Consider the following 13,303-nt stretch of genomic DNA (forward strand, 5'->3'; position numbering starts at 1 on the left):
CCTAGCCGCTCCGCGGCATGTGGGATCCTCCCGGACCGGGGCACGAACCCGTATCCCCTGCATCGGCAGGCGGACTCTCAACCACCGCGCCACCAGGGAAGCCCCATAATTTACTTTTTATTTGCATGTATTGTTTGTTGTCTGACTCCCTCCTACTAGAACAATAGCTCCATGAGAGTAGAGATTGCTTTTTTTTTTTTTTTTCTCATTTCTGCACTCCAAGGATCAAGGGCAGGACTAGGCCCAGAGAAAGTGGTCAATAAATAGTGTTGAAGAAACAAATTGACTTTAAAGATGAGTGAGGTGATTTGCATATTGCTGGCTTTCCTTGTCCTGACTAGTAATTGTAGGCTTTCTGAAATCCTAATTCTTTGTAAAATGTATGGCATCTAATTTGCTTCTCTTTCCTTCACAGAAACATGATGCTACTGAATAATACTTCAATTCCAGGAGCATGAACTGAAAACCTCCTAGGAATCAGGCAGTCCTACATAGTCCCTGACTTTAAGAACACAGACAGAAATGTAAGCAAATAAATTATAATTCAGTATCATAACAACAATAGTGGAAGCATACTCAAAGTAAAGAGACAGCCCAGGGGGAAGAGATCTGGAATCTTCACGTGGGATGGGAGAAGGTTTTCAAGGAAGCCTTCCCAGAAGAGGTGCTATTAGAGCTGAACAGGGGTTTCTCAAGATGAATCAGACTTGGAAATAGACAAGCAAAGTAAGGAAAGTCATTCCAGGCAGAGGGAACAGCATGAATGAAGCCATCAAGCAGTGTGGTACCTATGGGGATCTATAAGTTCAGTATTGCTGTTCCATAGAATGCAAGGTAATTGGTTCCTTTGGGGAAAATAATAACGATAGCCTATACACAGGGTGCTTTCCACATGCCAGGCAGTGTTCTAAGTCTTTATACATTAGCACGTTCAATCTTCCCAGCAACCCTGGAACATAGGCACTATTATTATTCCTATTTTGTAGATGGAAAAACTGAGGCACAGAGAGATTACTATATAAGATGATAATACTGCACAGGTTCTAAGGAAATAGTATATATTTTTTCTTTTTATTAAATCATTTTTTGTTTTCTTTTTTTTTTGAATTTTATTTTTTTTATACAGCAGGTTCTTATTAGTTATCCATTTTATACGTATTAGTGTATATATGTCAATCCCAATCTCCCCATTTTTTGTTTTCTTAAAGCAACTATTTTAAAAAGTCTGGTCTAGCTGTCCAGGACTGATATACTCAGAGGAGAGCAAGAAAGAGTAATTGGTGATTAAAGGAAGAGAGAGGGTTTTTTAAAAAAAATCTTTGAAAATAGTGTCATTTAAAGTAAAACAATTGTGGTAGTGGTGTTATCTTAGTTCCTTAAGGATTTTTAGTGCACATAAATAGAAAGGATAAATATTTCTTATGTGATTAGTAAGCAAAAAAGAGTATGAAAAGTGGAAATAAGTATGTATGCTTTTTAATACTTTACAGAAAGTTATATTAAAACTTTATAAAGGCCCACTGGATATTTATTTTCCCTCCTCCAGTAACAGTCTTAAATAAATATAATTACTTTTGGACAATAAAGTGCTTCAACGTCGTATACTGAAAACCAATAAAAAATACCAGTCACTTGGAAGAGGTCCTGTTTGGAGGCTGACCTGGCCCTTACACAGCAGAGTCAGCAGGTGAAAGGTTAAAAGTGCATACTTGATCTTAGACTGAACATAAAGTGTAAACTCCGGGTTTGTTTTTTTTTTAAGCCAAAAGTAGTTTTATTTCCTTCTCTCTTTTTTTTTTTTAAAGTTAATTAGCCACTAATGTGGACAGTCTTAAGGATCTAAGTCAATTAGGACACTTCGTACGTAACTTTTCCAAGCTGAAGCCGCATGCCCTTTGCATTTATAGCTGATGTACTCTGGATAAAATCTCTTTGCAAGGAACAATAAAAGGCTGAATGATGGAGACCATGAGCTTAGGGTTGATGTCATAAAGAAGTTCTCAACATTTTGGCACTTCCCTTCTGATGTGAAGTGTGTTATTCTCATTTGGCAGGCGGTGGCCAAGTGGAATAAGAAAGCGCGTGCTAAGCCACCGCAGCTCTAAAGTGACAGCAAAAGGCATCTGCTGCATTTCCCATTTGGATTCTGCAGCCCCTTTGATTCACACCCAGTTTTTTCAGATTAGATCTCTGCCATTTTACTTATATATGTCACTACCACATTCAATTCACACATTATAACCTGCCACACAGCATAGCGTTTCTTATCCTTATAGATACAAATGACAGTATTTGACCGTTTTATCTTTAGAATTATTTAGTATCTCCCAACAGTCTGGATCATTTCTTTTCTTATACTTTGTTGAAGTATGATTGACATGAGAAGTTGTACAAATGAACTTATTTACAAAACAGAAATAGAGCCATAGATGTACAAAATAAACTTATGGTTACCAAGGGGGAAGTGGGGGGGAGGGATAAATTGGGAGATTGGGATTGACATATATACACTACTGTATATAAAATAGATAACTAATAAGAACCTACTGTATAGCAGGGTGAACTCTACTCAGTACTCTGTAATGACCTATATGGGGAAAGAATCTAAAAAAGAGTGGGTATATGTTTATGTATAACTGATTCACTTAGCTGTGAATCAGTTGTGTGTTAACAAAATCAGCTGTTGTGTTAGCAGAAACTAATACAACACTGTAAATCAACTATACTCCAATAAAAATTAATTTAAAAAATAAATAAAATAACCTATGTGGTATTCTAACTCTCCAAAAAAAATAAGTTATACATACTTAATGTGTACAACCTGATGAGTTTGGAAATAAGTATACACCCATGAAACCAGCACCACAATCTATGCTATACATGTCACCTCCAAAAGTTTACTCCTGTCCTCTTTATTAATTATTATTATTTAGTGATAAGACAATTAACATAAGATCTACTCTCTTAGCAAATTTTCTAGTATACAATATGGTACTGTTATACTATATTGTATATGTATATGTATACACTCTGTGCTGTGCAGTAGATCTCTAGGACCTTATTCATCTTGTATAACTGAAACTTGCTGCTTTTTGACTAATACCTCCTCTCTCTGCTCTCCCAACCCCTGGTAACCACAAGATCTTTTCATAATGAGTGCTTGCTGCTCTATTTTTAATACTACCAACATTTCCATTTAAAGGGGGAGACAAGCTTCTCTTATAGCACAGAGTCCTACATTTCTAAGTTTAATTTATATTTACGAATATAGATTTACATATACATGTGTATTTCGAGAGCTATTTCAGAGGAAGAGTTGACAAGTCTTAATGACTAATTGGACATGGGAGGTGAGGGAAAGGGAGAATTCGAAAACAGTCCTGAGGTTTCTGGCTTGAGCAAATCTGTGAATGGTGATGCCTTTCAAAGCCCAAATGGACCAGGGCCCATTTGAATACACTGGGCTTGAGGTGTCTGTGGGATGTCCAGGTGGAAAGGGCCAGTGGGTGGTTGGATGTTTGGCTTTGAAGCTCAGGATGGGTTTGGGCTGAAGATAAGGCACAGGGGTCGTCAGCATCAAGGAGGCAATGGAAGACAAAGATGTAGGTGAGCTCATCAATCAGAACAAGTAGAATTTGAAGAGAAGACAACATCCTAAGGAAGCCCAATGTTTGAGGAGCTCTAGTGGAAGAGAAGTCACAGATGGACTGAGAAGGAACATCCAGAGGGGACAAGAGGAAAATAAGGAGAGTACAGGGCCCTAGAAGCAAAAGAAAGGCCACAGCTGAAGGAGCCAAGGGGGCTCAACAGCCACGGGGTCACAAAAGATCATAACTGCAAAGTCACCTTTGGATTTAGCAATGATGACATCAGCGACCTTGATAGGATCACTTGCAGTTGATAAGTTGGGGATCATCCCATTATAATAATAGAAACAATCATCTTAAATTAATGACATGGATCTTTAGAAATTTGCAAAGAACATTACACGCCTCATTTCATGCTCATAATACTCTTGTTAATTAGATGTGACTGCTTCCATTACATAAATGAGGGGAGAATTAGAAAGTCAAGTAATTATATAATAATAAAACAATAATAGTAATAAAAATGGTCTTTCTAAAACATTTACTGTGTGCAAAACATTGTACTAAACATTTACTTTGCATAAAAAGATTGCAATGTAGATTTTATTAACTCAATTTAAGGAAGGTCCAGAGAAGTGGGGTAACTTTTCCAGGCTCACACAGCTAGGAAATGGCAGAATGGGGCTTTGAACTCAGAGCTGTGGGGTGCTGAAGTACAAATTCTTTGCACTATTAAAGACTGCCTCACCAGATGTTCAGGTTTTCAGGCAAATATCACTTTAAAATTTTTTCTTGAGGGCTCTCCTGGTGGCGCAGTGGTTGAGAGTCCACCTGCCAATGCAGGGGACATGGGTTCGTGCCCCGGTCCGGGAAGATCCCACATGCCGCGGAGCAGCTGGGCCCGTGAGCCATGGCTGCTGAGCCTGTGCGTCCGGAGCCTGTGCTCCGCAACGGGAGAGGCCACAACAGTGAGAGGCCCGCATACCGCAAAAAAAAAAAAAAAAAAATTTTCTTGAACATCGATATGTATTCTTGAAAACACTGACAGAAATCCAACTTTGCAAACTGAATTATTTCCCTTCTTGTTTATGTTATAATTTAAAAGATGTGTCTTCCATGGGAGGAAAATTCACTTTAAACATAGTATTTGGCTGCACAGAAATCATACACTGAAGGTAAAATGTTAACCTCTGTAATAAAATATTAACCACAGGATTCCATAATGCAAATACTATACAGAAGACAGTGCTGGATTCCACAAGTAGAGAGGAGCCCCTTGAGGTAAGGAAGGAAAGAATGCTGCCCTGTTGGAGAAAATTCTGAGGGAAAATTTGCTTCCAAGGTGGTAGCTCAGACAAACCTTCTATATCTTTTTCTTCCACTTGACAAATATCTGACATTTTTTGTTTTAGTAGTGAAGCTGCAAGTGCCTAGCATTCAATTTCTACCACATTAATGATAAAACATGAACTATATTTTAGATTTTAGAAACAAATATATATATTGTATATATATGATTTTTTCTTCTAATAAACTAATCAGTTGGTGAGAAATTAAAGCTAAGTTTGGACCTATGTGGTGTGTGTATGTGATTCATTCCATAATTCTTCAACTTTTCTGTATGTTTTAAAAATTTTCCTAATAGAATGTTATTAAAAAAAAATTAAAAGGAAGAAAAGAAAAAACACCAAAGCACCAGGAATGTAATAAGCTGTAGGTCCAGGAAAGAAAGTTTACTCTATGAATATAACTGAGTTGTCTCTCCAAAGTACTCAATTGTCTTCATTTCAGCAATATTGAGTTATTTTATGAGAAAGTTTAGATCCAGATAAAACTAAAATAAAGCTGATTTCTGTCCACTAATTTGTCTCCATAACAAAGTTACCAAAGCTTTCACATTTCTCTCGTTTTATTTCCATTTCCAGGAAATCATGAAAAGTATGGCACTGGTTCATAGAAGTTTTAGAATATAAATTGAATTTATAGTTAGTAAATGAGTTATGATATAAGCTAATTTTAAAGCAAACTGACTTTATAATTTTATTTTTAATCAGGAAGTAAGGTAATCTTACGACCTAAAGTTTGAAGAAAAGAGAAAAAAATAAAATCCTCCTCCTTAAATACAATGGTTATAATTTTTATATATTTTTTCTGGTCCTTTATTTCCTAAAGATGCTTTTAAATAGTTGCAAACATACAGGTTTAGACCCTGCTTTTTTCACTTAGTGTTATATATTAAGTGTTTTTCTGTGTCAACATATTTAACATATTAAAGGTTGCATAACCCTTCACTGTTATAAACAGTGCTGTGATGAATCTTCAACTGTATGGCTTGTTTTACATTTTGGATTAGATTGCTGGAAGTGGAATTACTGGGTCAAAGAGCAAGAAATTTTAATAGCTCTGTGTATTAATAAATTGCTTTCCAAAAGTGTTGTACTAATTTATATTGTAAATGTAATGCAGAAAGTCATCTTTGCCAGCAGTGAGTATTATAACTCCTCAAAGTTTGCAAAGGACTGGCCCTTATTGTTTGCATTTGTATTTCTATAAAATATTTTAAAACAGACTCCTTCTGCCTACCATGTGAGTTGACAAGCAGGAAGTATGACAGTCAGTGGATTTCATGATCCTTCTGGTTATAATTAAGTGTTTCCCTATTGCCCACCACAGCAAATTCAAATTCCGAGCTCTTGTCTTCAAAGTCCTGGACCCATTCTCCGCCTCCTGTCCTGTCTTGACAGCTCCCTCCCAATGTGTCTCAAAGTTCACTGAGAATGATCACCTGGGCTGCTTGGTAAACACACACATGAAGGCTCTGAGCCCCACTGGATGCCCCTGAGGGTGGGGAGCCCGTATATTACCCTCTGCATTTGTTTCTTCATAAATCTCCTGGCTTCCTTTCTTTTATAGATTTTTATGCCAGGAATAGTCAGATTAAATTCAAAACTCATTTAGGAGACTATTGTCCCCAGGAAGTCTGCATAGATTAGGCAAGAAACGAATTCAATATTAGTACTAAAGTGATGAAATACAGCTAAAAGTGAATGATGATGGTCTTTGCCATCTGCAAACATACTTCGTTCTTAACTATGGAAGAAATAGAGCTATTCCAGTGGGGGACCCAGGTGGCTGGATGGTCCTGCTCTAAGCAGATTGACTCACCCCTAGAGGGAGAAACAGAAAAGTCCATGTGAAGAGAGGGTTAGATATGCTGGAGACCACTGGTGAAGGCGGGGTGGGCTGGAGTGTGAGAGTCAACCTTTGAGAAAGTCAAGGCAGCTTGAATGGGAAAGTAGGGACTTACCAGGTCTAGGAGGGTCCCCAGTTCTTCAGATCAACGTAGGGAAATATTTTCTTCATTTCTGTTGTTATGACTATTTCAGTCTCAGGCTGATGAAGCCAAGAAAAAAGACCTGTCATGTAGCATAATAACTATAATATTCACGATGTCACAGATAATATTTTTAAGTACGTATAGTGTGCCTGGCATGGTGCTAAGTTCTTTTCGTATGATTTCATTTTAACCCTCGTGCCACCACCTCGCGCATGAAGTAGGCCCTGATATGATCCTTGCCGGGTTACAGAATAATAAATGATCCTGAAGTCACCTTGCAAACATCCAAACATCTTGGTCCTTTTGTTGGCTGTTTTCTTGTATGGGATTGTAAATTCCCCAAGGTTGTCAACCATGTCTTCTATGGTTGACATCGATAGACGTGTCTTCCATGTCTTCAAGAACTCACAGGAGGCAGGGCTGGAGACAGAGCCCAATCAGGTAGCTGCTCGACATGAACTGAACTATAATGAAAGAAAAAGAATGCTTAAAAGAACTCTTGGGATTTTCTATTAAAAGATTTTTCTTAACAAATTACAAAATAGGTTTCTTCAAAAACCACCATAATTATCTGGGCCGTCCTCCTGCCCCCTCCTCCCACCCCTTGCCCAGCAAACCCTTGGAAGTTCCTTTTCCTTTTGGGTCCAGGTTAAAACCGAGCAATTCAAATGATCAACCACTAGGCTTTTATTTTTCCAGACAATTGGCAAAGGCCTCAGTAAACAATATTGTTTCTATTCCCTTGAAGTAAGCACATATTTTAAAATGCAAACTTGGATGCATTTTACGTAGGTCAAATCTTGGTCAAAATGATTGAATGGCTTGATTCCCGCCTCTCATGTTGATGAGTGGAGGCCCATCACTGAGCTACAACATCACACATGCTCAGGTCTTAGAAGGCCCCCAGGAGGCCCAAGCCGGTGTCGGCACAACACATTTTTTCAGCTTGAATTACGTGTTTGGGCTTAGATTCGTATTTCCTATTAAAGCTACTGGAGGAGAGCAAATGAGTAAGAACTCCGACAAACCCACTTCGCCCCAGCTGGGTGCTGGCAGCCCTTCTCCAGCTCCCAAAGACAAGGAATGGCTCCCTCCACCTCCCACCCTCCAAGGCAGAACAGCGCTCTGTGGCTGCTGTTCAAAGCCTCCATTTCGCAGGTCCAAAATCAGGCTATGGAATAAAACTAGGAAGGTTTTCATGGCTCTGCTGTGGATGTCAGAAACTTGCGTAAAAGACTAAGAAAGCCCACACTACATCCATTCCTAAAGGCTTGAAGGCATCACCCACTTGAAAGGCAGCCAAGGAGACCCTGTCCAGGGTTTGAGGCTGATTCTCTTCCTTCTCACTGGACTGGGATGCCGAATGAAGGCTTAAAACGCAAAGGAGCCTGGGTTTCCTTCCGTGGACCACAAAAAAGACCTGTGCCTTAAAAGAAAAATGTAAGTGAAGCAAGAGGAAGTTTTAGCCCAGCAAGATGATGTAAAGTCTCCCTTTTCCAGCTCCCAGGAAACCCCGTAAAGGTATGAGAGAGGCTCCCTCCTATGCATTTCTTAAAAGTTGTTGTTCTCCCAGATTCTCCCTCTTAGAGCTTGAAACTGAAATGTCTTCCACCGATGATGACATAACATTGAGCTTCTATTTCTAAAGAAATCCAAAGTGAGCTTGTTACGAATCAGGGTATGCTGCTTAGGTAACGCTGCTGACATTTCCTGCCAAGTCTACCTTAAACCGTGTTTTAAGGGCAATTGATTCTAAAGGCATTGATAATGATAAAGAAAAAAAGAAAAAGCTATTTTTTAATTGAAGAAGAGGTCCATGATTTTGGGAGCTAGTCAAGTTCTTGGAAGACTTACACCTACACACCTAGGAGCGGCTCTGACTCCTACTTGGCTCTCTCCTTGTTCCTCCTGGCTCCTTATCAATCTTCATCCACTCCCAGTTTGCGGTGGTTTTATCCCCAGCTAAGAAACGATGCACTTCCATATGCCACACTCCCCAACCCCAGCTCTGACCTTAGAAATGACCCAAAGTTGATCCTGATACTCCACATACAACCGATGAGAGAAAGTGGCTTTCTAGAGATTGGAATATCCATAGTAGAATGAGACAACAGTGCCAGAAAAGTTGAATCCTATGTACAAATCTGTCAGCCTGTCCCCTGTAGCACCACGCTGGCCACGCAGTGTGCCAAGGGCACCTGTCAGCAACTGCTAGAAGTGCAGTTATATAAATTTCAATAAGAGAAAGATAAACTAACAAACTCCAAACATTAATTTTAATTTAAAAATTCGTTTCTACTTCACTGTGTGGCTCTGTTTTATTTCGTTGAATTTTGGTGTGGAAAGGACGCTAAGAGGACAACTGATGTCCTCTTCCACTCTGTGAACAAGGAAACCAAGCCACCAAGCACTGTCCTGTGGTGGCCACAGAACTTATTCATGTCAGAGTTACAGCTTGAAGGCCCAATGCTTTGCTAATTTCTATTTTTTACTTTTTAAACAACACCAGAATAGGAGTAAAAGCTCTCTTTTACTCCTATTACAAAACATGATGTGTTTAATTTTTAAGATACATTTATATTTCTGAGTTTGTATTTCTAAGCCCCCTTTTCCCCCAGATATCTTTTTTCTTCAACATTTTTCTCTGTCTCCTAATACTCTTGGTATCTTCAGCCTTTTAATTTTTCTGATTTTTCCCCCTGCATTTGATCTTTAATCCCCTTGGTTCTCTCTCTCTCTCTCTCTCTCTCTCTCTCTCTCTCTCTCTCTCTCTCTCTCTGTCTCTGTCTCTGTCTCTCTCTCATCTACTTCTATAATCCATTTGTGTGCATCACTTTCCTTCCTCAACATTTTCTTATATCTCATTCGTATTTTCTCTTTATTCTTTTTAAACTTCTTTCCGGAACCTCTACCTCTCCCCCTGCATTCCTTTTCATCTTGTTTCTATCTGTATTCCTTCCTTCTTGAATGCTGTTCAATTAGACCATTTTTAACCCTTTCTTCATTTTTTATCTCCTCCTTGTTTGTCCTGTTTCAACATGACCTCTTTGTTTCACTGCCCTTTCCACACAGCAATGAAGGATATGTGACTGAGTGTGAGTGCATGCGTGTGTGTGTGCGTGCGTGCACACATGCATTTAGAATTACTTGGGGTAGGGGTGGAGAAAAGGGGAGAAGAGATTGAGGGAGACACCAAAGAATGTGTTCATAGAAGGAGAAATGCTTTGCTTATTCTCTCCCTGGGGACGTTAATCAGAGAGTTTCGTTTCTAATGCCCGTTTAATAAATACAAGTTATGTACATATGTTTCCTATATAAAAGTATCCTGAATCAGTACTGTATGTGTGAAATGTTTCAATTTTCCTAAAACATTCTAAAACTTATTCCAGATCCATTGTACAAATAGTTAAGGAGGAACGGGATTGCTTTCTGAGTTTCATTTGGACCTATTTCAAGTGTAATAAACACATGTTAAGATTATGTTTTGAACATCACAGAAATGTTTATCAACTATTTTGAGACAACTATAAAATTACCATGGTAGCATTGAGTAAAGTTACTTGCTACTTTCTATACAAGAAAAATCTAGATATTTAAGCATAGTATTACTTAAAAAATTAATTTTTTCTGAGCTCTAGACTTTTGAGTGAATTTGGTTAATGTATATTATTTAAGAGTACTGCTTTTTAACAAAAGAAATTTGTTTTATTAGTCAGAGTACAGTAATAAAAATGACTGTGTGTGCGCCTTAAGGATTGATGTCTTAAATATTTATAAAGGTTTATCCTGTCTATACCATTAGGCACAAAATGTTTTCCTTTGTTCCATAATCACAGTTCCTTACCCAGCTCCATGACTGAGTAATTCAGAGTTGGAAATGAGCCCATGTATAACTGCATATGTCTAAGAACCAAATCTTAACAATGACTGAGGACAATCATGGCACAAAAAGAACTTAAATCAGAAATAATTCAGATAACTCCCATTCATTTCTTAAGTTTGAAAATTATAAAGCATCCTTAAATACTAATGAATGAAAAAATAAATACATGAACAATAGTAATTACCTTTTAATTACAAGACCTCTGCTTAAAATCTTGTAAAAGGATCTTTCCTCACAGGCTGCTTTTCGGTCATCTTATATTGGTGAGTTTGCCTGGTGTTCTCCCAGATGACCTGGGTTCAACATCTGCTCCGAGGAAAGATTCTCCTGGCTCAGTAATTAAAATGCAATGATCTTATTACAGTTGGAAAAATGATTTATTCATCTTTCTTATACATTGATTTTTGGCATGGCAGAAAATAGGGGAGAGATATTATATGTAATTCCATGGGGCCGGAGATGGGTCTAATATTACCTAATACCTTCAGAACTGACCAGATCAAATTAGACAGTAATCCAGAGTTAGAGAGGCTGACTCACACTTTGAAGAGACGGAACACCGCAGAGGCCATTGAGCATTTGATGAATCAGTGGGATCAGATGGCTTGAAGGAGGGACACTGTTACATACACCTGGAGAGCAAGAATAAAATATATGAATGGTGGGGGAGAAATCCACAGAAACTGACAAAGAAGAAAGATGATCAATGAAATGACACATATGCAAAAAGAACAGAACTGACCTGAAATGCAAAAATAGAATGACCATGTGAGGTAACTATTCTTTCTCTTCTTAGACACAACTGTCTAAGGAGAGACACTATTGTTAAATCATAGTTTGGAAAACTAAACAGTCTGATTTTCTCCTGGCAGAAAGAATATGGGAATGCCGTGCCACGTTTAATTCACCATTACTCTTTCTTAACGAATGAATTTGCTTCTCAATTCCCCACTCTCTTCTAATGCCAATTTCTAAATTAATGCATCTAATTGCCACCCCATCTTAACCTTTTACCTGTATGTAATCAGGTGTATTTATTTTCTAAAATGATTCAGTATTTCTGACCATGGTCTGAATGTCTATCTTAGTGTTAACAGTACAGAAAATAACATGGCAACAGATTAACAATGTTTTTAATACAAGGGCCAATAATACATATAAGAAAAGATGACATTAAAAAATCAGCAATAACTGGGTAGACTGTTCACTTTCATTAAAATGCCTTGAGTCTGTCTGAAAAAAATCAGCTATAATAAATACTCATTAGGTAAATGGAAAGGTCTGTCTCTCTAAAATGTTGTGACTCATCATTCTGTTAATCCTAGTTATTCATAATTTTTCTGTTTAAAATAAAATCACATAGAATAAGTCACTAAATTTTCTCTTTTTGAGAATTATTTTGCATATCCTAGGTTTTTTGCTTTTCATACAAATTTTAGAAATAACATCAGTTTCTGTAAGAACTCCTGCTGGGGCTTTTTATTGGAAGTATCACCAATTTAAGTGATAGTTTTACAATAATGAACCTTCTGACCCACCAGTATGGTGCAGGTCTTGGGCATATTTTGTTAAATATATCCCTAAGTATTTAATATTGTCGATGCTGTTATAATTGGTATTTTGTAAATCTCAATTTTCAATTATTTATTGCTAATACATACAAATACAATTGATTGTGTATGTTGACCTGTTATCCTGTGGCTTTGATAAACTCTTAATTCTAGAATATTTATGGATTCCTAAGCATTTTCTATATGGACCATTATGTCATCTGCAAATAAAGATAGTTTTATGTTCTCCTTTCCCAAAATAAAGGAGAAAAGTTGACACTGATCATTTTAAAAATTTGATTGGAGAATGACATTCTTGACAGACACAGTGTTTACATGCTTAAAAAACAACTCTATTTATAATGGGACATTTTTGGAGAATAGTGACTGGAAGAAAAACTATCCATCTTTGTTTAACAATGAAGTTTTAAATTTTTTCCTGTGGAATGGTTTTGTGTCTTAGAAAACCACAATGGCTTCTGCTGCTAACAAACATGAGGAGAAGAGTATGTTAAGAAAAAAATAAAAATAGGTCCACTTGTTCTTGGAGATTTATAAGTCATGAAAACAAGGTCATAACAATTAAGGAAAATATAAGAGGGGAAAAGTCAAGACACAGAAAGAATGAAAAAGAATGTGAGGAATTGCCTTTGGAAATCAGTATATCAATAACTTATTATCTGAAAGAATTTCTTGGTTCTTTCCAGAAATACAGGTCTTATGAAACCAAAACCGAATTCATCAACTTCCCCTCCAAAACCAGGGATTTGGTTTTTGTTTTTTTCCATTTCTCCATTCTCTTTCATCAGAACCACATTTCCCAGTATCCCAAGTGGAAACCAGTTAGTTATCTTTGGTCCCTCTTCTCCTTCGCTTTTGACATTCTACCCAAGTGCCAAGCCCCAAGCCCCATGCATTCTACCTAAAAAAATCTCCCGGCACCCAC

General features: G+C 37.6%; 1 protein-coding gene and 1 long non-coding RNA gene across 18 annotated transcripts in view; one reads left to right on the top strand and one right to left on the bottom strand.

Annotated features, from left to right (window-relative positions):
- The window catches only part of LOC307195085, a 121,747-nt gene extending 121,223 nt beyond the window's left edge, over positions 1-524 (top strand). For all 3 annotated transcript variants that reach the window (XR_013830717.1, XR_013830718.1, XR_013830719.1), the window contains one exon: positions 416-524. This is a non-coding gene — a long non-coding RNA (uncharacterized lncRNA). The remainder of the gene's footprint in view (positions 1-415) is intronic.
- The window catches only part of LOC307195083 (uncharacterized protein), a 457,748-nt gene that overhangs the window by 22,908 nt on the left and 421,537 nt on the right, over positions 1-13,303 (bottom strand). For 8 of the 15 annotated variants that reach the window (XR_013830716.1, XM_079938801.1, XM_079938800.1 and 5 more), the window contains 3 exons: positions 10,992-11,439; positions 8,213-8,350; positions 4,685-7,388 (listed from right to left, as the gene is read on the bottom strand). The gene's annotated coding sequence lies outside the window, so the exon portion shown is untranslated. Of the gene's footprint in view, positions 1-3,413; positions 3,548-4,684; positions 7,389-8,212; positions 8,351-10,991; positions 11,440-13,303 lie in introns of those variants that run through there. The other 7 variants (XM_079938805.1, XM_079938802.1, XM_079938803.1 and 4 more) reach the window with 7 other exon arrangements.

Source organism: Stenella coeruleoalba, assembly GCF_951394435.1.
Source record: "Stenella coeruleoalba genome assembly, chromosome: 12".
Taxonomy (NCBI): domain Eukaryota; kingdom Metazoa; phylum Chordata; class Mammalia; order Artiodactyla; family Delphinidae; genus Stenella; species Stenella coeruleoalba.